The sequence below is a fragment of the Triticum aestivum genome, chromosome 5A (assembly GCF_018294505.1).
Source record: "Triticum aestivum cultivar Chinese Spring chromosome 5A, IWGSC CS RefSeq v2.1, whole genome shotgun sequence".
Taxonomy (NCBI): domain Eukaryota; kingdom Viridiplantae; phylum Streptophyta; class Magnoliopsida; order Poales; family Poaceae; genus Triticum; species Triticum aestivum.
In genome coordinates this window covers 210,834,667-210,858,424 of record NC_057806.1, presented here as the reverse complement: position 1 = coordinate 210,858,424, position 23,758 = coordinate 210,834,667, and positions in this window count along the sequence as shown.

Genomic DNA, 23,758 nt, shown 5'->3' with positions numbered 1-23,758 from the left:
TTTTCCGTGGATTCCACATTTTGATCTCATCCTTGGTTGCACGACCCCATTTATCTATCTGTGTGTGTGTTTCCGTGTGCCACCCATATTGCTATTGGTCTACTTGTTTCACTTGCAAATTTGTGAATCTCTTTCAACATTATTGACTCTTGCTAACATTTTACATCAAATTTTTGTGCCACTATCCTCACCGAGCTCCACCATAAGCCTTACTTGTGTAGGTGTGAGAAACCGACAAGAATTGGTACCAATTGTGCTATTTCCTTGTCCACATTGGAGTGACATTGATCCACTTTCAACTTCGGTCAAGGTACATTTGGTATTTGTTCTTCTCTTTCTACCACTCACACTTTTCTCTTAGAGTGATGGATACGCAAGGTATTTCATCTCCGGTCTTCGACAACAACGACGGCGTGAACAACTACATCACCAATGAGTCAATCGTCGATCTACAATGACAAATGCAAGGCACACAATCAAGATTGCGAGAGCGCATCGAGAACCTCTCCATTGACATTCACCACTCTGAAGCGAGGAAAAGGGACTACATCGACAACAAGCTTTCCGCACAAAAGGAGGAGCAAGATGCAAGGATGGAGGAGATTCGGGCCTTGATCAAGTCTACTTCCCCTTCGTCATCCTCAAGGCGGCGGCAAGCACATCGATCCTATTCGGAGTGCCCAAGCGACACAAGCGCAAGTCGTCCACGTCCACATCTCCATGGCGACCACCATCACGTTCGTGATCTATCTTGTCATGAAGGGCATGTCACCTCCAAGAAACATGTGCACGACGACGACGAATGACATCTACTACGAGCTCAAGTGCGACAACGCCACCATCAACATGAAGATGCTTGAGATGCGCCTACCTACAAGTCCCAACGAGCCCTACTTCACGCCAAGTCCAAACTTCATGACCACAAGAGAAGACCGTGAGACAAGAACCATCAAGAGCACGCTACGACTACAACAACCACTTCGGCATCTTCGCCAAGTGCTATCAAGGCATCTTCACCTTTGGACGTACGACATCTTCACCTACTTCCCACGAGTATGCCTACATTGACTTCATCAAGTCCAAGGCGACCACCTACAAGTGAGGGCGACACTTCCATCTTCGGAAGCCCCTCAAGGAAGAGGGCCGAGCATGGGAATTTCCCTTCGGTCATGGAGACGAGCTATGAGGTGCCACATCATATGGACCTCCAACAACAAGACGGTGACAAGAAGGTCGATCAAGGGCCATCCCCTTCGACCACGGCGACACGCACTAACCGCTTCAACAACATGAAGACGGCGCCCATATTGGACTCATACTCCGAGTCAAGCTACGAGACTGCTCATGAGACCTTATCTTTGGTCTTCGAGGAGAGTGATGATGTGCCATCTTCGGCCTTAATCCACGGCTATGACCACGACATGATTGAGCATGGAGACATTTGCACCAACATCTCTCCAACAACGACATGTGACGAGATGCCCCAGTTGCCATGCGAGGAGAGCCACCACCACATGAGTGACATGAGTGACTCCACCACACGTGACATTGAGAGCATTTCCTATGAGAGGATGAGTGTGACCACCACTAGCCCCACACATGAGAGCATGCCACACATCCTATGTGAGGTTGAGCGCCATTTGAGGAACTCCACCAACCATATGAGTGAGAGCATCCTTGAGGGAGTGAGTGAGCCACAACACTTAGTGAGTGAGGTAGTTGCCACGGCATGTGAGGCCATTATGATTTCTAACGACTTACCCTCTACTCCAAGTGTGTTTTCTTCTTTGGTGCTAGGTCTCCTACATGACGACATGCCTATCCTCGACGAGTCCATACCTCCAATGCAGACGACGATAGCCATGGTGGACGATGGTGCACCCCCCACATGGTTCCATCAAGATGAAGATGACAACGAGACGATCTTCAACACCTCACCTACAAAACATGAGCGACGCTCCAAAGGTAACATAGGTGATGGTACTTCTTTTGTCCCACTAGTGGACTATCTTGACATCGATTGCTCACATGATGTTGACCTAACTCTTACCATGATTCACGCTAGTGAGACTTCTTCATGCCTTGACTTACCTATTTATGATGAATATGATGATGAGCATGTTGATTTGCCTAGTTGTGATGCTATGCTCCATAGGATATCATGTGAAAATTCTATTGGTCACATCATGTTTGACAATCCATTAACCTTGTCATATGCTATGAGTGAGATATCCCATATTGCATTATTCCAATCTCAACATAGTGACTATGCCTGCCCCATTACAATAAATCCCATTTGCACTTATGGCATAGATGACGAGATGACGATCATTGGATTTTGTTTTTCATGTGATGATATTGCCATGCTTCCTTTACATGATTTGCGCAATTCATCTACTATGCCATGCCATGATCACATTGTACCAAATATGCTTTGTTTTGGATGTTGTCATAATTGTTTGCACCGTATGCATTCCATGAATAACAATGCTCTACATATTTCTTGTGATGCATTACACTATTTGAGTCTCCATTATGCTATACATAACAACAAACCTCTCATGATGGATGACATGTTTCTATATCACGCATCTCATTTATTTGAGCATTGGCTATTTTGTGCTAACCAACACAAGCACGTGCGCATCATGATGGATGATGTGTACATCTACCACGCGCACACAATTTTCCCTTTGTCTTTGTTTTGTGTAGGTACTCCCGTATACCCGTCAACCTCTCGATCCCAAGAGTTGACGAAATGAGCTCTTGTGAGCAAAGATGACTTGGGATCCCGTGAACTATTCTTTCCACCACTCTCTTCGCGCAACGCCTACGCGCATCTCTTTCACTTGGCTCTCACACGGCTATGGACTATATACCGCTTCTCGCTTCTTGCTCATTTTACCGTGTTCACTTCACATGCTATGCTTGCTTCTATGCCTTTGCCATGCAATTGTGACCCTTGCTTGCATCTACCCATGATTCACAATTATGTTACTCCTATGTGTATTTGCATGCTTGGTGGAGATCCTTGTTGCTATTACCATGATTATCATGTGCCTCATGCTATTGATGCTATTTTGCTCATATCTTGCTTTCATGCTTGTGCTATGTCATGTGAATTATTCATACACACTATTTGCACCCATTACATGCTTGCCATGATTTCTTCTAGTATGTTGCATCTTCGCACTACTAGCTTGTTGAATTTATCACCATGATTGCTTGCTTTGTCGCATCGCCCATGTTCAACTCTTACTCGCTTTCTTGGGTTTATGACATATATGCTCGTGCCTCTCACTTGATACATCTTGTTCATTGTCGCTTGCCTCCAATTATTCTTATTGATCTTGGAGACTTGGACACCTTACTTGTGATGCATGCTTGCTTGATTACGCCTATTGTATTAGGTTGTTCTCGCCTCATATGCCTCCATACTATGAAATGCTCCCTTGTCCTTTCTTATGATGAGCATGATGCATCCACTTGTTGGTTATTTTACCGCACAAATGATAGGTTTTCCGCTAACCTCATTTGTTTTCCGAGTGTTTGTCATGTTCTTTCATGTTGAAGGATTCACAAGGCGATACCGTCATGACACAATTTGGTCATGTGAAGGCATACACGATGTGCAACACCAACATTTGCGAGAATCTACTAAAGGTGAACTCCTTCCTTTGAGCCATCCTCAAATATGCGTATTGGATGGGTCACTCTTTCATTGTTGTTTCCTTCTTCTTGTCTACATGTTACATCTATTGGATGGAGGATCGACATTGGAGATGGAACCCATGGACCTTCAAGTTGAGGAGCGCTCGGATTTATTGGATGCACCTTCGAACCTCCACTCATGCCACAACATCGAGCATTGGTATACCAACACCTCGATATTTGTTGATTGTGTTCACACATGTCATGCTCGATGGACATATCATACACATGACAAATTTGCATCTTATGCATGGATTGACTCACATCATGATTGCCTTGTTGCATCTTGTATTCCCATGTCATCCATGATATATGAACTTGTGCATTTCCTTAGCAAATTTATTGTGATATACCTTGATGGCATATTCTTACATCATGATCTTATTGCCTACCATCAATTGCATGATCACATCATATTGAGCATCCATTGCCATATTCATGCTTTTGATAAACCGTCTCACTATGACATCATTTTGCACCATGGTTACATTCATCATATTCTTGCTTTTGCTACCATGAATGTTGTCCATACATTTCCATATCTTTTGGATAAGGTTCATGCACCTTGTCATGATCAATCTTGTTGCACGGACTCATTCTTACATGATGGACACTTTGTGTGCTCTAACCATTGTATTTCTGAGTGTCGTTTGTGTTTGCTCTTTTTGCATGTATTCCACTCCGGCGACACCTTGGAGCACTTGGATTGCGGAACGTCTTCCACTCCATTCAACTACATGTCCGTCCACAACTACCGTTTCCATGGTGATGAGGATCACGATCCGAGGTCGGATCTTTCCCAAGGGAGGGGAGATGATGCGGAGCATCCCACGTTCATCCCCATGTACACTCCGACTACTCTCCAAACCCCAAGTGGACATATGACGAGACCTCGAACATACGCCATTGGACACAAGGTGAACTCGCTCCTCTCCGAACCATCACTTTCTACATGTGAGATATGGCTACTACCTCCAACGTGTGTTCTATGCATGATCAGGTGCTTGGTGGAAAGCCATGAAGTCACCACATCCAACGGAACAGCTAGCGAGGTCGCCAAGTACAAGGACCAAGAGAAGAAGATGCACGAAGCTACAACCACCGGACGACCGGCCCAGCCCGGATGTCCGGCCCCTGAGGACCCGAGCCGAACCTACGGACGACCGGAGCCACCGGACGTCCGATGACTCCCAGTGCCCGGACGACCGCCAGACACCAGACGTCCAATACTCTCCAACGCCCGGACGACCGACGCCGACCGGACGTCCGACACCACCTGTCCAGAGCCAAAACATCAGACGTCCGACATGCACCGGACGACCGGACCCTCGCGACCCACCGGACGTCCGGTACCTGTCGGACGTTCCATGCCTGTGCACCCGCCCGTGTGTTGGGCCGAAGCCACTTACCCTTTAATTCGCCTAGACTATATATACTCCTCCACCTCCACCATTTTAAAGTTAGCGTTGTGATAGCTCATTTGAGAGATAGAGCTACGCTCATCCATTACGGATCTACTCCACGAGAGAGATCGCGGCCCCTCTACGGAGAAGATCCCCTTGGATTCAAGACCCCCTCTTGGGTGGCCCCATCAAGACCTCCTCACAGAGAAGAACCGGTTACCGTGTATCGTCCGTTGTTGACTTTGGATCTGGTATCTCTCTTTGTGTTTCGAGGATCTAGCACATGTGTGATCTATTTCTTGTTGGTTGAGTGTTTCTCTTGTGTTTCCCCTCGTTTTCCCCCTCGTGTCCTTTGTGTTCCTCGTAGGGATCCGCTCCTTTCGTGAAAGATCAGCCATCTAGGGTTCCACCCTACATCAGGGGTCCACTATGTTTAAATAAAACTAAGCAGAAATTAAACTGGTGTTAGTTAAGGGCGTGGGGCCCAGTAGTCAGTGAGAGAGGGGGTTAGTTAGCCCCGTCATTAGAAGTTAACGATGTTGCCACATCGGCTCGCCGGTGTTCAGCCGCCGGCGACCATTTGCCGCGGAGGACGTGCGTTGGAAAAGCGCTAGGGGCCGCGGTTTGTCGTGCAGAAAGCATCGAGGAGAAGCCCTTGCTCGGGCGCATCCAATGGGCCAGACAGGGGGTCGTGGGGTGGCCGGAATCTCGCCGACGACGAGCTTTGGCGGCGGCGCAGCTACGGGTTTGCACGGGCGCGGCGTGGCGGAGCACATGGAGCTCAACCAAAGGCATAGACGGCGTCATGGGGTCACCAGGAGCATGTCTGTGCCACTAGGGCGAGCAAGCGAAGCTCAGGAGCACGTGGCTCAACGTCCATGGCGGACGGCGGCTCCGGTTACTCGTGGGGCAGTGGCTACGGGAAGAAAACGACGACGTGGTTAAGGGGGAAAGAACCGGGAGCTCACGACGATCATGTAGGGAAGGTCAGCGAGCTCGGGGAGGCGCCGGAGCGAGCGGGGCGGCGAGACGGATCTCCGGCGTCCGACGGCGAGGATGAGGATGATGGCGTCTCTTAGGGCGCTCCACGGGTGCGTGCTTCGTCTTGGGGCTCCGTGGCGTCAAGGCGGAGCCTCTGGACAGCACAGAGAAGCAAGGGGGAGGCGATGGCCGCGGTTGCGCTTGTCGGCGGCGACGATAGCGCTCGGTGGTCGCGTGGGAAAGAGGCAGAGGAGGGAAGAGTGCTCGAGGGGGAGAGAGGAGAGGTGCAGGCGGTCGAGGGGAAGTGCGTGGTGCTCGGGGACGACTCCAGCAGCGGCAATCAGGCAGGAGGTGGCCGTGCGCGTGCCGGCATGCGGTGGCCACGCGCCTCGGTCCTTCTGGCAGAGGAAGGAGAAGACACGGGAGCCCCTGGTGGGCTGGGCTGCCAGCTGGGCCACTAGGTGGGCTGGAAGGCCAGGTAAGTTGGCCCAGGTAGTTCTCTCTCCCTCTCTGATTTCTGTTTTAATTTGTTTTCTATTATTCTGTAGTCTTTAGGGCTTTATTAAAAAGACTTAGACACTTCCAAAAATCATGAAACTAGTCATGATCACTGTTGGGAATATATCCTATAGTAAACATTTTAGTTTATGATTATTTGAGCATTTAAAATATTTAATAGCATTTAAATGCCCAAATGCAAATAGAGTATGATTTAATCCAGAGCCCAAATATGTCATGCAAAAATGTGCATAACCTCTGGTTACTGTTTCCAGCTTTTTCCAAGAATGATGAACATTTTTTTAAAGCCATTTGGATTTACTGGAAATATTTTGGTTGAACCTAGTGAATTCCTTTAATACTAGGGTTTAGGCAATCCCCATTTCAAGTTTCTTTCAAAGTTTAAACATGATGCACACATGAAGTTACCCTAGTGCAATGCCAGAAGCTAGGGATGTGACAAAATTATTCTACATATGATAAACAATTATATGCTCTTGTTCAGACTTAAGAAACATGGCAACATTATTTATGCCCCAAAGAATTTGTTATACATTCTGACCATGAATCTTTGAAACATATTAAAAGTCAAGCTAAACTGAATCGTAGACATGCTAAATGGGTTGAATTCATTGAGACTTTCCCTTATGTCATTAAACACATGAAGGGTAAAGAAAATGTTATTGTTGATGCATTGTCTCGTCGCTATACTATGCTTTCACAACTTGACTTCAAAATATTTGGTTTGGAGACCATCAAAGATCAATATGTGCATGATGCTGATTTTAAAGATGTAATGCAGAATTGTAAAGAAGGAAGAATGTGGAACAAGTTTGTCATTAATGATGGATTTGTGATTCATGCTAACAAGCTATGCATTCTAGCTAGCTCTGTTCGTCTTTTGTTGTTGCACGAGGCGCATGCAGGAGGATTAATGGGACACTTTGGCGTGAAGAAGACGGAGGATATACTTGCTACACTTTTCTTTTGGCCAAAGATGAGACATGATGTTGAGCGTTTTGTTGCTCGCTGCACTACATGTCAAAAAGCTAAGTCACGACAAAATCCTCATGGTTTATATATGCCTTTGCCTGTACCTAGTGTTCCTTGGGAGGATATATCTATGGACTTTGTTTTAGGTTTACCTCAAACAAAGAAGGGGAGGGATAGCATATTTGTTGTCGTGGATAGGTTCTCGAAAATGGCATACATTATACCATGTCATAAAAGCGATGATGCCGTTAATGTTGCTGATTTGTTCTTTCGTGAAATTATTCGCTTGCATGGTGTGCCAAATACTATTGTTTCAGATCGCAATACTAAATTTCTAAGCCTCTTTTGGAGATGTTTATGGGCTAAGTTGGGGACTAAACTGCTTTTTAGTACTACTTGTCACCCCCAAATTGATGGACAAACTGAAGTAGTCAACAGAACATTGTCTACTATGCTTAGGGCTGTTTTGAAGAATAATAAGAAAATGTGGGAAGAATGCTTGCCTCATATTGAATTTGCTTATAACCGTTCATTGCATTCTACTACTAAGATGTGCCGTTTTGAAATTGTGTATGGTTTCCTACCTCGTGCACCTATTGATTTGTTGCCTATTCCATCTTTGGAGAAGGTTAATTTTGATGCTAACGAACGTGCTGAATTGATTTTAAAAATGCATGAGTTAACTAAGGAAAACATTGAGCGTATGAATGCTAAATATGAACTTGCTGGAGATAAGGGTAGAAAACATGTTGTGTTTGCACCTGGAGATCTTGTTTGGTTACATTTGCGTAAGGATAGATTTCCTAATTTGCACAAACCAAAGCTAATGCCACATGCTGATGGTCCTTTTAAGGTGTTAGAGAAAATAAATGATAATGCGTATAAACTTGAGCTTCCTACAGATTTTGGGGTTAGTCCCACTTTTAACATTGCAGATTTGAAGCCTTATTTGCGTGAGGAATATGAGCTTCCATCGAGGACGACTTCATTTCAATAAGGGGAGGATGATGAGGACATCAATACCACTATTACACCCACAGCCCCTGCTGCTATACATACTGGACCAATTACTAGAGCTCGCGCACGCCAATTACATTATCATGTACTTTGGTTTCTTGGTAATGATTCTAATGTTTATGAGAATATGATGCTGCCTAAATTCGATACATTTGTTTTTCTTACAAATAAAGGGCCTGGCATGGATAAGAGGGATGAACACTTGAGCAAGACCAAGCATGAAGATGATGGCATCCGCAAGGGGATCAAGAACGTTGTTACAAGTGATGATTTCAGGACTTTGAAGCCACCATAAGGAGTGCATGAAGTCAAGGACAAAATATACAAGATGCCACTTCATAAATTTCGTCCAGAGGCTATTCTAGGTGCTGTGTCACCTTATTATTGGGCCATACCCATGTATTTTTGAAATACTTAAGTATACGATGTTTTTATAGTCCGTATGTGTGGGGAAACAAGAGTTAGGGTTTGTTTCGGACCCCTCCTCCAAGGGCCACGAAATTCCCCCCTCTCTCCTCCATATAGACAGCCCTTAGGGCATCATTTAGACTTTGGGTTTTGTTTAGATTAAAAGTTCTCCATAGCTACAACTTTGTGTATTTCATTTGTGTCCAATGACCAGACCAACACATCACATAACCCACCTTCATTAATAAAGCTTTCCTATTTTATTCGCAATATCCAGATTGCAATGTCAGTTTCTTGCTTGTTCTTCGTTTTCTCGCAGGTAATAGACCCTCGTGGTCAGGTTGATCGTGCTCCGGCGTGGTCAATAACCCTAGGAAGTTGGTTTGGCGATTTGTCAAAAACATAATAGTCTGTAGCAATCTGTATCAAACGTAACTTCTATAACCCCAAAAATTCTCAAATAAGTTGGTGGACATGAGGAATTTGTCTATTAATTATCTGCAAAAGGAATCAACCTAATATCACTTTCCAGTAGAAAATGGAAGCTAATCTAGTGAGTGCTAAAGTTTCTATTTTCTATAGCAAGATCGCAAAGACGGTCCCCAAGTCTTCCCAAAGGTTCTACTTGGCACAAACACTAATTAAAAACATAAACCACATCTAAACAGAAGCTAGATGAATTATTTATTACTAAACAAAAAGCAAGAAAGAAAAATAAAATTGGGTTGCATCCCAACAAGCGCTATCGTTTAACGCCCCTAGCTAGGCATGAAAGCAAGAATAGATCTGGGTATTATCATCTTTGGTATGCAATCCATAAGTGGCTCTCATAATAGATTCATAAGGTAATTTAATTTTCTTTTTAGGAAAGTGTTCCATGCCTTTCCTTAACAGAAATTGGAATCTAATATTTCCTTCTTTCTTATCAATAATTGCACCAATTGTTTTAAGGAAAGGTCTACCAAGAATAATAGGACATGTAGGATTGCAATCTATATCAAGAACAATGAAATCTACGGGCACATAACTCCTATTTGCAACAATAAGAACATCATTAATCCTTCCCATAGGTTTCTTAATGGTGGAATCCGCAAGATGCAAATTTAAAGAACAATCATCAATTTCACGGAAACCTAACACATCACACAAAGTTTTTGGAATCGTGGAAACACTAGCACCCAAATCACATAAAGCATAACACCCATGATCTTTAATATTAATTTTAATAGTAGGTTCCCACTCATCATAAAGTTTTCTAGGGATAGAGACTTCTGATTCAAGTTTCTCTTCATAAGATTGCATTAAAGCATCAACGATATGTTCGGTAAAAGCTTTATTTTGACTATAAGCATGAGGAGAATTTAACACGGATTGCAACAAGAAAATACAATCTATCAAAAAGAATTTATCATAATTAAATTCCTTGAAATCCAAAATAGTGGGTTCATTGCTATGTAAAGTTTTGACCTCTTCAATCCCACTTTTACAAATTTTTGCATCAAGATCGAAACACTCCGAATTATTGGGACGCCTTTTAACTAAAGTTGACTCATCTCCAGTCCCAGCTTTAACAAGATTCATATTGGAAAACAAAGACTTAATAGGGGACACATCAATCACTTTTAGATCTTCATCATTATTATCATGAAAACTAGAAGAACACGCTTTTACAAAGCAATCCTTTTTAGCACGCATCCTAGAGATTCTTTCTTTGCACTCATCAATGGAAATTCTCATGGCTTTGAGAGACTCATTGATATCATGATTTGGTGGAATAGATCTAAGTTTCAAAGAATTAACATCAAGAGAAATTATATCCATGTTCCTAGCCAACTCATCAATCTTAGGTAATTTTTCTTTTGGCAAAGCACTGGAATTCTTTTGAAAAATCATAAATTCTTTAACACTAGTCTCAAAATCAGAGGGCATCTTATTAAAATTTCCATAAGAGTTGTTGGAGGAATTACCATAATTATTAGAGGAATTACTAGGGAATGACCTAGAATTAAAATTTCCTCTATATGCATTGTTACCAAAATTGTTCCTACCAACAAAATTCACACCCATAGATTCATTATTATCTCAATCAAGGTAGAGAAACACATATCATTAGGATCAGAAGAAACACTCTTATTAGCAAACAATTTCATAAGTTCATCCATCTTTCCACTCAAAACATTAATCTCTTCTATCACATGAACCTTTTTACTAGAAGATCTATCGGTGTGCCATTGAGAATAATTAACCATAATATTATCTAGGAGTTTAGTAGCTTCTCCTAAAGTGATTTCCATAAAAGTGCCTCCCGTGGCCGAATCTAAAAGATTTGTAGAAGCAAAATTCAATCCATCATATTTTTTTGTATAATCATCCATAAATTCAAACCATGTGTAGGGCAATTGCGTATCATTAATTTCATCATGTCGGTGTACAAAAGTAGGGGCTCTACTTTTGCACCCCTTTACATATGCACGGGCAGTGAGAGCACGCCCACGGCCACACTAAGCAGGGTAGAGGAGGGAAGCCGAAACACAAGACGACCAAAGCAACGCCAAGACCAGAGGCACAAAGAGAGCAAGAGGGCGAGGTGGACACCCCCAACAAGACCCTTGCCGGGATGGCTTCCGCAGCCTCAGCAAGATCCTTGCCGTGGCAACTTGCCTGACGCCAACGGAGCGCGCCACCCTTGAGCCCAAGGGTTTCCAACGCCATCAACTACATTGGAACCAAGGCTGAGGAGGCACCTCCATGGTGGCATGCAAATCTTTGTAGAGATCCTAAATACGCAAGATCAGGCGAGAACCAGAAGACGATCTTCCTTGGCGAGATCCTTGCAAAGGAAGTCCATGAGACCCCCCAGCAAGATCCTTGCCGAGGACGACCGCGGTGACGCGGATAGACCCTTGCCGGGCCCCCGGCAAGGCCCTTGTCGAAGACACCTGCGGGGCCGCAGCCAGGCCCACACCTGCCAAGACTCCACCGTCGCTCCCACGCAGCTACTAGCTCGACCAGCTGAGCAGGCATCTGCGTGGCAGTGCGCGGCCTCCACACCAACTCAGCAAGCACCTATGTGGTGGCATGCAGATCTTCGTGAAAGCTCCACCACCGCGCCAGCCCAGCAGCCAGCCAACGTGGTGCTACAACGCCTCGTCAGCTTGGAAGCGCGTCGGAGCCAGGCGAGGCGACGACAGCTAGGACGAGCTTCTTTGCCGTCCCCAATAAAGCAAGAGGGGCACGTCGGTAGTGCATTAAATGTGTTTGTCCGATGATGCCAGGGGATAGACTCAGCCCCTGTACACCTTTCCACCTCCTGTGTGCCACTGTGGCGACCCCTTTTGTCTATAAAAGGAGTCCCGAGGCGTACAGAGGGATTCAGATCTTTTGGACTAGATAGACACCACAACTAGTTCAAGAACACAAGAACACTCAAATATACATCAAAGCAGGACTAGGTTTTTACGTGTCTCCGTGGCCTGAACCTGGGTAAATGATTTGCATGCTTACTGCCAGCCCCGCTCTTTGCACAACCCCGCGCCCGCCAACCGTAGAAGGGATCCCAGTGACCCCATAGGTGTCGTTTCCCATCGACATCTCTGGCGCACCAGGTAGGGGTGCATAGTTGTGGAAATCCTGTCTGGTTGAAGCAGCGGCTTCGTCGTAGTCATCACTTCAAGGAAGAAGACAACTGAACCAGTGGTATCCACGGTGGACGCAGTGAACGCTCACGCAGTGGCAGAAAAGCTAAGTCATGCAAAACTTTGAGTAATTCCTTTTTATATAGAAGGTTATCGTCCTCGACAATCTTGCCCTGTGTATGGAAAACCTACACGCAATGGGGCCCTACAACTATTGGCAATGCCCTCGTTCTGTTTCGAGTCTGCTCAATAGTTCGAGCGGCTGCGTCAAGAACGGCAGGGTGACTTTATGCGATTGGCAACACTCTCGTTCTGTCTCGAGTCTGCTCGACAGCTCGAACGGCCGCGTTAAGAGTAGTGAGGTGGTTTGCCCAGCAGCAAGCATACCTGGCAGGCCATTGGGATCCGTCCTCAAGTTGCCGCGGCCTGGGTTCCGCGCCAGCAAGCCTACCCGACTAACGTAGGGTGGACATACAAAGGGAGATCGAATGGGAAAATAACATGCATCATTTGAAAAGTACTGCAGAGTTATATTACATCATTTGTTGTTGCGGTTCTATCTAAAGATAAAAATTGTCTTGGTCATGAACCTGCAGTGGCGATAAGAAACGGGGTGCCTAGTGCCGACGCTGGTCTTGTATCCTCCGAACTCCGTCGATGCGGCTGATGACGGGCTTGATGTGCTCCTCGAGCGGTGTGAGGTCCTCATAGGCCATCTTGGTGAGGATCTTGGTCATGGCACCCCGGCAAAGCCTCCGGGCCTCATCGGCCAGAGAGGCCGCCCTGTTGGAGCGGAACCGCTCCAGGGCCCTGAGCACACCCTCAAAGAACACCGTCAGCCTGGCATTAGGATTCACGTTTGGCTCCGGGACGTACCTGACATTTTGCATCCCCATGGTAGCCAGCTGCGTGCTGATCCTGCCAGCGACATGGTGAGGCGGTTGATCCAGAGCTTCTTGCCCGCAACGAAATCCGCTTGGCTGACGGCGTCGTTCTTCCGCAGCTGCCTCTCCTCCTCCAGATTCTTGTTCAGGGTCTCCTCCCGAGCCCTGACCTCAGAGAGCGCCCCCTCAAGACCCTCCAGCTTCAGCTACATGTCCTTGATGGACTCGTTGGCCGTTGAGAGTAGCTCGTCCTTCTCGAGGACTGTGACCTGCAGGTCAGCAAAGGCGCCCTTGGCCGCGTCCCTATCCCCCGTCAGCTCCTGGACTTGCTTCTTCAGCCCGTCCTGCTTCACCTCCAGCTCATTCACCTTGTCGGCATGGGCCTGGGCCTGAGCATTGAGGGCCTCCTCGTGCCTCTGCTCCAGTTTCTGGGTCCGCTGCATGACAAGCTCCTTGACCTCCTCATACTTGCCGTGGAGTGTCGCGGCAAGTTTCTCCTAGCGAGCGGCAAGGTCCTCCTCCTAGGAATTCAGCTCGACCTGGTGCTGACACCGAGCGGCCTCCTCCTTGGCAGCATGTTGACTCGCCTCTTCCCAGGCCTTCTTGGCGTCAGCCTGCTTCATGACAAGCTCCAGCTTGCGCTCGGCCAGCTGACCCTGGGCGGTCTTCCATTCCTCGTAGGCCTGTCAGAACCAAGCCTGCGCCTCGGCGACGCGCCCCTCGAGGTCCGCCTCCGCCTTGTCTACTGCTGCCATCCTGTACTTGGCCTTGTCTAGGTGGGCACGGTGAAATGCCTCAAGCATGTGGAAGTTGGCGCTCATACTCTGGGGGAGCCGCTCTTCCTCGAAACCACCACCACAGATGCTCGGTCCGTCAATGACCTCGAGCCTGACGGCAGAAAGCACCTCGTCATCAAACACCTCCCCCTCGGCGGGCTCCTTGGTGCTCACCATCCATGGGAGGTGGACGAACAGGTCGTCGCCCACCTTCAGATACTTGCCCGAGTCAGAGGCGGCGGAGGAGGAAGGCTGGTCGTCGGCCGCCTTGTAACATCCCAAATTTTCAATTTGGAATGTTATACACTAGATCATCATTGCATAGCATATTTTATTTGCATTTTGGTGGGTCCTCGAAATTCTACGCAACTCAAGGACCCTCGAAGAGAGTTGGGGATTTCATTATTTTCACATCTGAGTTTCCTCAAATTTTGAAAATAGGATCATTTGATTTTATTTATTTTATCTTCAATTATTTTGTATTATTAAAATATGAGAGAGGGAACAAAATGACTTCCCCAAAAATAAAGAAATATTGAGGATTTAATAAAAAAATCAAATAAGATTTTATTTTGGTTTTATTTGCTATTTTATTTGAATTTAGGAAAAATTGCATGTTTTCAAAAATTGCATTTAGTGCGAAATTTTTTTTCATCATGTTCTAAATATTTTATTTAGACAGAAAAAATTTGTTTTGGAATTTTTAGTTTTTTATTTATTTTTCTAGAAATTTTTTTGGCGCAGCGAAATTGTTTAAAAAAAACACCGCGCCCGACTGGGCCAAGTGCCCAGCCGAGCGGGCCGACCCAGCCAGCCGCCGCCGCCTCCAGCCGGATCGGGACCGGAGTCCCGATCGCTGCCGCTGCCATGTCCGGGGAGGACACGTCTCCCGAGGCCGACCCATCCCCCAAGTCGACCTCCCCCGCCCCTTTATAACCGCCGCCCCCCTACAACCACACCCCCGCCGCCGCCGCACGCCCCGCCACCGTCGCACGCCGCCAGGCCGCCCGGAGCCGCCGCCCCGCCGCCTCGCGCCACCCGCCGCCCTGCCGGAGCCTCGCCGGAGCGCCGCCGCCGAGGTAGCCGCCGGCCGGTTTTTGAGAAAAGGCCGTTTTGGTTTTTTTCGAAAACCCTAGTTTTCGTTTTTTTAATAGATCGGTTTTCTCCGGTTTATTTATTTAGCGAGCGCCCGCTCGTCTGTTCGTTTTAACGAACACGTTTTTTGTTTAGTTCCTGTTAACGAACGTTCGTTCATTAACCTGTTCGTCATTTTTCTTTTTCTCGGATTAAATCTGCGGTTTTTCTGACCGCGATCTTTGATCCGATGTTCGTTTTAGTTTAACTTTTCGCTCGTTTATCGGAATCAGGCGATTCAAGCGCCTGGAGTTTCGTCTCGAAACCCTCTTTCCATTTAACCAACTTAACCAAGTTTTTGCCACTGTAAAAATTGCCCTAGATCTAGAATAGTAAACGAAGCTTGTTTCTTTTGTCTTTTGTCTTTACTTGCTTCGTTCGTTTTGATTCTTTTGCCAACCGGAGTTCTTAAGTTGAACTTTCTGGTTAGATCTTTTATTCGTGTTTTACCTGTGCATTAGTTGAGTACTTATTGTATGCTTGTTTGTTTGTGATAGAGTACCCAGAGTGCACCGCTTGCTACTTCGAATCGCTAGGTTTTGCGGATCATCGGCAAGGCAAGTAAAACTTTGATCATACCTTCTACTACCCAGTTTTATTGCATTAGATCAATCCTCACACAATGCATGATTAGGATCTAATTAAATTGTGGGTTCGGGAAGTAGTTGAGGTAGAACCTATTACCTATTTATTATCAAACCTTTGGGAGTTACTTCTACGTGTGCTTATTATGCCATGCTATGCTAGTAGATGTGGATTGGGTGAGTGTATCCATGACAGATGTGAGATTGTTAATTAATGGTTTATTTAAGGTGGCAACCTAAACACACATCTGGGTGGATTGAGGCACCTGGGTATTCCAGTGATTGCCTGTTTTCTTTTGGACCGCCACCCAGGGTCAAAGGGATCATGAGATTATTCATGCTAGAAACTTCCTTGTGTAGCCACAAGCTACTATGGGCTCTAGCATAGTTGACTAAGTCGTGCAAACTCTTACAGTGGTAGACTAGCAGATGTAGGGGATGTAGGTTGGTACGGTCTACCCGTTCATAAGGTGCTAGCACTTCAGAAAGACTATGTCTCGGTCATCCGTTTCTCAAACACCATGTAGTGCGAGAAATCCAGCGGAGGAGATCGAGTCTTGTGGGGAAAAGTGCGCAAACCTCTGCAGAGTGTATAAACTAATCATGGTTAGCCGTGTCCCCAGTTATGGGCATCTTGAGTATCTAGTACCTGGATTATCATGTGAATCTCAACATGTTACTCTAAAATTAATTTTGTTGGGTTTTGTTTAATGATGATGCTTAATGGGATTGAGAATGCTGTCAACCATTCTCAATGTTTAACAACTACCATGATAGTTAAATAAAATTTATTCCTTTGCAGTAGGGAAAAATTGGCTTTACGCAAAACTGCAACCATAGAGCTTTCCACCAACCATATATGCATATAGAATAGCCTATTTCATTCCATTACTCTCTATGTGCTACATTGCCAGCATATTCCATGTACTGACCCGTTTCAGGCTGCAACGTTAATGTTGCAGACTTTTCAGACGATGATTATGGTGCCTTTAGGTCGTGGTTCTATACTCAGTGATGCCGTTGGAGTTGATGGACTCACTTATCTTCCAAGCCTTCTGCTGTTATCGTTATTAGATGGCCTTAAGCCATATTTATTGTAATAAGTTCTCTTTTGAGGCACTCGATGTAATACGTGTGTGATTGCTACTCTGTTATAAATCCTTCAAGTACTGTGTGGTGTCAGCATTACTGATCCAGGGATTACACCTGAGCACAGAGATTGGACCGTTTGAGGTCTGGTCGCTACAAGATGGTATCAGAGCACATGCTGACTGTAGGACACGACCACTAAGCTAAATACCTAGATCACTACTCACTCTCTTCTCATTCTTACTTCTCATATTTTCTACTCTTTTAGGATGGCGGATGCAAGGAACAAGTTCACGCAACCGGATGAAGATACACCCTTTGGACGTCACTAGATACCTGAACATAGGAGTACCAAGCTTCACCGGGACTTACAACACCACTTTACCTGAAGAAGAGCGCTGGATGATTCAAGTTCAAGTTCCAGGAAGGGCATTCATGCTAGTCATTGAGCCCATAGAGTTTTCTTTTGACGCACCAACTTGGAGTCTCGGAAAGAGCATGGCAGCTCACATCGCCATGTGACGCATTGGAGAAGTTTACCGCAATGATCTCGAGGATACTATCTACCAGATTTGTGGGCGCCGAGATGAGCACTGGGAGATGATCAGTACCAGGAAGGATAGATCAGTTGCAGCTTTTATCCAGGAGTTAAACCAACACATTCGACTTCAAGAGAACCAGATGTGCACCGACATGATAGATTTGAAGAAGGCGAGGACAAGAATCAAGGAACTGGAGGAAGAACTCAAGGCTACACGTGAAGATTATGGAGAGGAAATCGAAGTATTAGTGGAGAAGAATGACGATCTGATCAAGAAGATTGGAATATTCATGGGAGACCCTACCCCAGTAGAAGAAGACGAAGAACCCAAGGAGATTCGCCCGGAAGACTACATCATCATCGACGACACTGACTCGGATCCAGATGATAGCGATGATGACTATGTTGATGAAGCTAGAGCAGATATCATGGAGTCTGCAACCGAAGAATATTTCTACTAGACCACCACAACAGTAGTAGTAGTCCACCATGTAAATATAGTAGTCCGAGCACTTTTGCGATAGTTAGATCGATTGTATGCCCTTGTTTGATTAATTGAATGAAGTGAATTGTTTGCTTTTGTCTCATGTGCATATGGGTAGTGTTTTCTCTTTAGACCCCCCCCTATTATTAAATCTCATGTTTTCTAAACCCTCAGATGACTCCGAGACGTGACCCCGGATTTACCTTCCCACCGGGGCTCACCCAGTTGATCCAGCAGTAGAACACATTGATGTAGTTGCTAGTCCAGAATCAGAATCAGGGGAACAATAACAACAACCCACCACCACCACCACTTAGCCCGTTTTCTTAGGTTGAATCCGCCGGTGTTTTCTAGTAGCACTGAGCCGATAGTAGCAGATGATTGGCTCCGCAAGACAGCTAGAGAGTTGACCACGACAGGATGCACAGATGCAGAAAAGGTGAAGTTTGCCTCACATCAGCTGGAAGGACCCGCAGCATCATGGTGGGAGAATTTCACAGCCACTTTCCCTGTCGACACTGTCACGTGGGACCAGTTTTAGCAGGCTTTTCGTACTGCCCATGTTTCAGCAGGAGCTATGGCCATGAAGAAGCGAGAGTTTTGCAACTTGTGCCAAGGAGGACGGACAATTGGCCAGTATGCGGAGGACTTCAGTAAGTTAGCACGTTATGCCCCAGATGACGTTGCTACGGATGCAGCTAAGCAGGAGAAGTTTCTGGAAGGATTGAATGATGAGTTGAGAATGCAGTTGATGGTAGCAACCTTCAACAACTACCAGGAGTTGGTAGATCATGCTCTCATGGTTGAAGGGAAGCAGTAGCAGATTGAGAATCGCAAGAGAAAGTATGGGCAAGGAAAGTACAATTCAGGAGCTCAGCAGAAGCCACGTTTTACCCCTAGACCGGGGGGACATTTTCAGCATACCCAAGGAGGAGGTAGCTCACACAACCACAATGGCACCAAGAATGGTAATGGGAATGGAGGAAGCAACGGCCAGAACCGCACCAACCCATCGACCCCAGCCAAGAGAGACCTGAGCCAAGTCACTTGTTTTAAGTGCCAGAAGACCGGACATTATGCCAATGAATGTCCTGAATCCCAGAATGGAAATGGCAATGGAAGCTCTGGGAAGAAGCCGAACCATTTCAACAGGGGACAGGTGAACCACATTAACATGGAGGAGGTTGAAGAGCAGCCGGATGCAGTAATCGGTAAGTTTTTGGTTAAGTCATTTACTACACTCGTTCTTTTTGATACTGGTGCATCGCATTCATACATATCAAAGGGATTTGTGGATAAGTATAAACTACCAACCCAAGCCCTTAGATCACCCATGTTAGTAACCTCGCCTGGAGCAGAGTATATGGCTAGTCTATGGTATGATCAGTTACCATTAAGGATTGGTAACTACGTATTTCCCTCAGACCTAATAGTGTTGGAATCTCAAGGATTGGATGTGATATTAGGCATGGATTGGTTATCAAAGTATGAAGGGAATATTGAATGTGCCACTAAGTCAATTATGCTTACCACCCCAGAAGGAAGAAAGATCAAGTATGTATCCCGGCATGTGCCAAAGAGGACTCAAGTAAATTGTTTAACAGGAGTTGTGCAGGAGGAAGTACCAGTGGTGAAGGATTTCCCAGATGTATTTCCAGAGGAATTGCCAGGCATGCCACCGGATAGAGATATTGAGTTTTGATTGAGCTTTTGCCAGGCACAGGGCCAATATCAAAGAGACCATATAGGATGCCCGCAAAGGATTTGGTGGAGATTAAGAAGCAGATTAAGGAGTTACTGGATAAAGGATATATTTGCCCAAGTTCTTCACCTTGGGGATCGCCAGTACTTCTAGTGGAGAAGAAGGATGGATCGTTAAGGATGGTTGTTGATTATCGAGGATTGAATGAAGTAACCATCAAGAACAAGTACCCACTACCGATGATCAATGATCTGTTTGATCGATTGCAAGGAGCTAAGGTATTTTCCAAGATCGATCTGCGATCAGGATACCACCAGTTGAAGATTCGAGAATAGGATATACCTAAGACGGCTTTTACTACCAAGTATGGGCTGTACAAGTATACCGTTATGTCATTTGGTGTGACTAACGCACCTGCATATTTTATGAACATGATGAACAAGGTGTTTATGGAGTTTCTGGATAAGTTCGTCGTAGTGTTCATTGATGATATCCTGGTTTACTCGAAGAATGAAGAGGAGCATAAGGAGCATTTGCATTTGGTACTTGGTAAGCTCAGAGAACATCAATTATATGCCAAGTTTAGCAAATGTGAGTTTTGGTTGAAGGAAGTTGGATTTCTCGGACACGTTATATCGGGAGAAGGTATAGCAGTAGATCCCATTAAAGTTGATAGCGTGACCAATTGGGATGCCCCACAACAGTTGGAGAGATCTAGAGTTTTCTTGGACTCGCAGGATACTACCGGAGATTTATTGAGAATTTCTCGAAGATTGCGAAGCCTATGACGGAGTTGTTGAAAAAGGATACCAAGTTCATATGGACTGAGGAATGTGAGGCCAGTTTCCAGGAGTTAAAGAAACGTTTGGTTACATCGCCTGTGTTGATTTTGCCAGATCAGACCAAGGATTATGAGCGACGCTTGACGTCGAGGACTTGGAGAAGTGCTTATGCAGGAAGGAAGAGTTGTTTCCTATGCCTCACGACAGCTCAAACCTCATGAGTTTAATTATGCTATGCATGATTTGGAGTTAGCAGCCGTAGTGCATGCATTGAAAACCTGGAGACATTTTCTCATTGGAAACCATTGTGAGGTGTACACGGATCACAAGAGTTTGAAGTATATTTTCACGCAGAAGGAGTTGAACCTCAGGCAAAGGAGATGGTTGGAGCTCATCAAGGATTATGATATGAGATTGCATTATCATCCCGGAAAAGCTAACGTAGTAGCTGACGCGTTGAGCCGTAAAAGTCATGTCAATACCTTAATGATGGGAGATTTACCAAGGGAGTTAGCTGAGAATCTTCGTGAGCTATGTTTGGAGATAGTTCCGAGAGGCTATGTAGCAGCATTGGAGATTCAGACTACTTTGACGGATAAGATCAGAGAAGCTCAAAGGACTGACAAAGAGATCGCTTCTATTAAGGAGAAAATGAGCAAAGGAAAAACTAAGGGATTTCGTGAGGATGAGCATGATACCTTATGGTTTGAAGACCGTGTTTATGTGTCTAATGATTCGGAGACCAGGAAGTTAATTCTGCAAGAGGCCCATGATTCACCATATTCGATTCACCTAGGAAATACCAAGATGTATTTGGATTTGAAGGATACTTTCTGGTGGACCGGAATGAAGAAGGATATTGCGGAATATGTAGCAGTTTGTGATTGTCGGCGTTCTGGGAACGGGGGTCCCCAGACTTGCCTGCCTGCGGCCTGCGGCGTGGGTCAAAAGGGGGGGCCCAGCGCGGCCCATCTTCACCAACACAAACCCGAGACCCTCGCGAGGGGCCAAGCTTCGCGGGACGGACGACACGAAGCCTCCTCAGGCACGGCCTCGTCAGGCTGGCTCACAAGGAGGCGGAGAGACCAAGGCAGAGTACCTCACGAGGTGCCCATGACGCAAGCCATGACGACCAAGGGCGCCAAGCGGGTGCCAGCCCGTGCAGTGTCCTCCTTTCCTCTTTGGTGCAAAGGGGGCAAGCGCAGCCGCGGAGTACTAAGGCATCAGGCAAAGGTTGCCATTTCGGTGCAATGAGACCAAGACCAGGAGGACTACAAGATGGAGGTCACCGTGGAGCCCAAGACGGCGTCATCACCAGAGCTTTGCGCAGGCGAAGAATACTTTTGTCAGGGTAGCTTGTACTAGCTGTCCCCCTTCAAATTAGCCTGCCATTGTGGGATCCCTTCCCGCCTAACATTTGGGAAGAGGACCAGGGCCTCTATAAATAGGACCAGCCACCCACAGAGCAAAGGGGGCTGGGTGTTTGGAAGGATAGAGAAGATCAGGAAGAGAGGGAGAGAGAGAGAAAGGTGACTGAGCTCCTCCCAGCAGTTCATCGCCCTAGCCAAGAACAGACCCTCGCGAGGCTGTTCTTCCTTGTATTGTTCATCATCATCAGCCCAAGAGGCAATCCACCACACCACACACTGGAGTAGGGTATTACACCACAACGGTGGCCCGAACCAGTATAAACCCTGCGTCTCTTGTGTTGTTCTTGCCATAGTTTAGATCCTAGCAAGGCGGAGGGGTGTAGGTAGGTAGGAGGCGAAATCTCCACGCGCACCCCAGTGTTCGAACCTCAAGGGTCTGCCAGAACCCGAAATCCGACATTTGGCGCGCCAGGTAGGGGTGCGCCGGAGTCCACCTTCTATGGCTTCGCGCCCAGTCGCGTCATCATCACCATGTCCGGCGACCAGGCGGGCAACCCAGATCCATGGGCGGCGTGGCCCGCCTGCGTAGAGCCGCTTGCCTCGGGCGACCCCGTGCCCCAGGCAACTCGCGGTCCGCAGGGCGCTGCGGGCCGCGGGTGACGTGGACAGGCTTCGACAGCTCTCACGCTGCGGCAGGCGCGGTCGACAGCAAGGGCCTCCAATCACACCGCGACCACGACGCCGTACACTCGCAGGGAGCAGGCGAACTCGAGGGCCGTGCTCACGGTGGCCCGAGAGCTGCTGCAGTGTAGGCTGCTGGAGGGCGGCCGCGACGTGCTGCTGGAGCGAGTGGCAGAGCTCCTGGGCTTCGCCGCCTCGAGGGCTCACCCCTTCTCCACCCAGCTCCCATCTCAAGCCCAGGGCGGCCTGCGTGGGGGCTCCGCGCGCGCCCGCGGGCTCCAAGGCTACTCCGACGCCAATGAAGCTGTCACCGCCGGACTGGCGGCGGCGCTGCCCCCGCTCCCAGTCCGTGAAGAAGAAGGACTCGACGCGACCCGCGGCCTCAGTGGGCAGCCGCACTGCCACCCCATGGTGGGCGCGTCAGGTAGGACTGCATGCCATGCGGGGCATTATGGCATGGCATTCGGGATGACGGCGCCGGAGGAATACGTGCCCATCATGATGGACCAAGGACACCGACACGAGAGTGAGCAAGGCTCGCTCCTCAGCCCAAGCTGGGGGGACGAGGCGCCAGAAGCTGAGCCTTTCCGGGAGCCCCGGGACAGCCCTACTGGCCACGCTGGGGGCAACGGTTATCGGGTACCGCTAATCCTTTAGGAGCAAGTATACGCTAACCATGGATCACAGGAGGTGCAGGTCGCCACAGCGAGCAGCTGCCCCGCTCCCACGGTCTCCTGCCCCTCGGGAGGAGGGCGTAGGGGGCTGCAGGAGAGGGGCCGGGATCCGACATCACCACGGCGGCATTCGGAGCAAGGTGTTCTCAGGAGGTAGGCCCTCCGCTGGGGAGGTGCCGCAGAGCCTGCCCCCGGCGGAGGACCCGTGGTCGTCGGGGGAACCGCTGGCGACCGCTCTACCCCATCGGCGGCGTCCTGGTTTCTGGTCGTCGTTGATGGAACTAGAGTGTGCCGCAAGGCGGGGCCCTCATCTGGCGATATGAAGCAAGGCCAGTACCTGTGGAGAAGGCCCAGTGCCTATGCCGCCCCGTGACACTCTCACGTAATAATGAGTGGGGCCGTACACGCCCC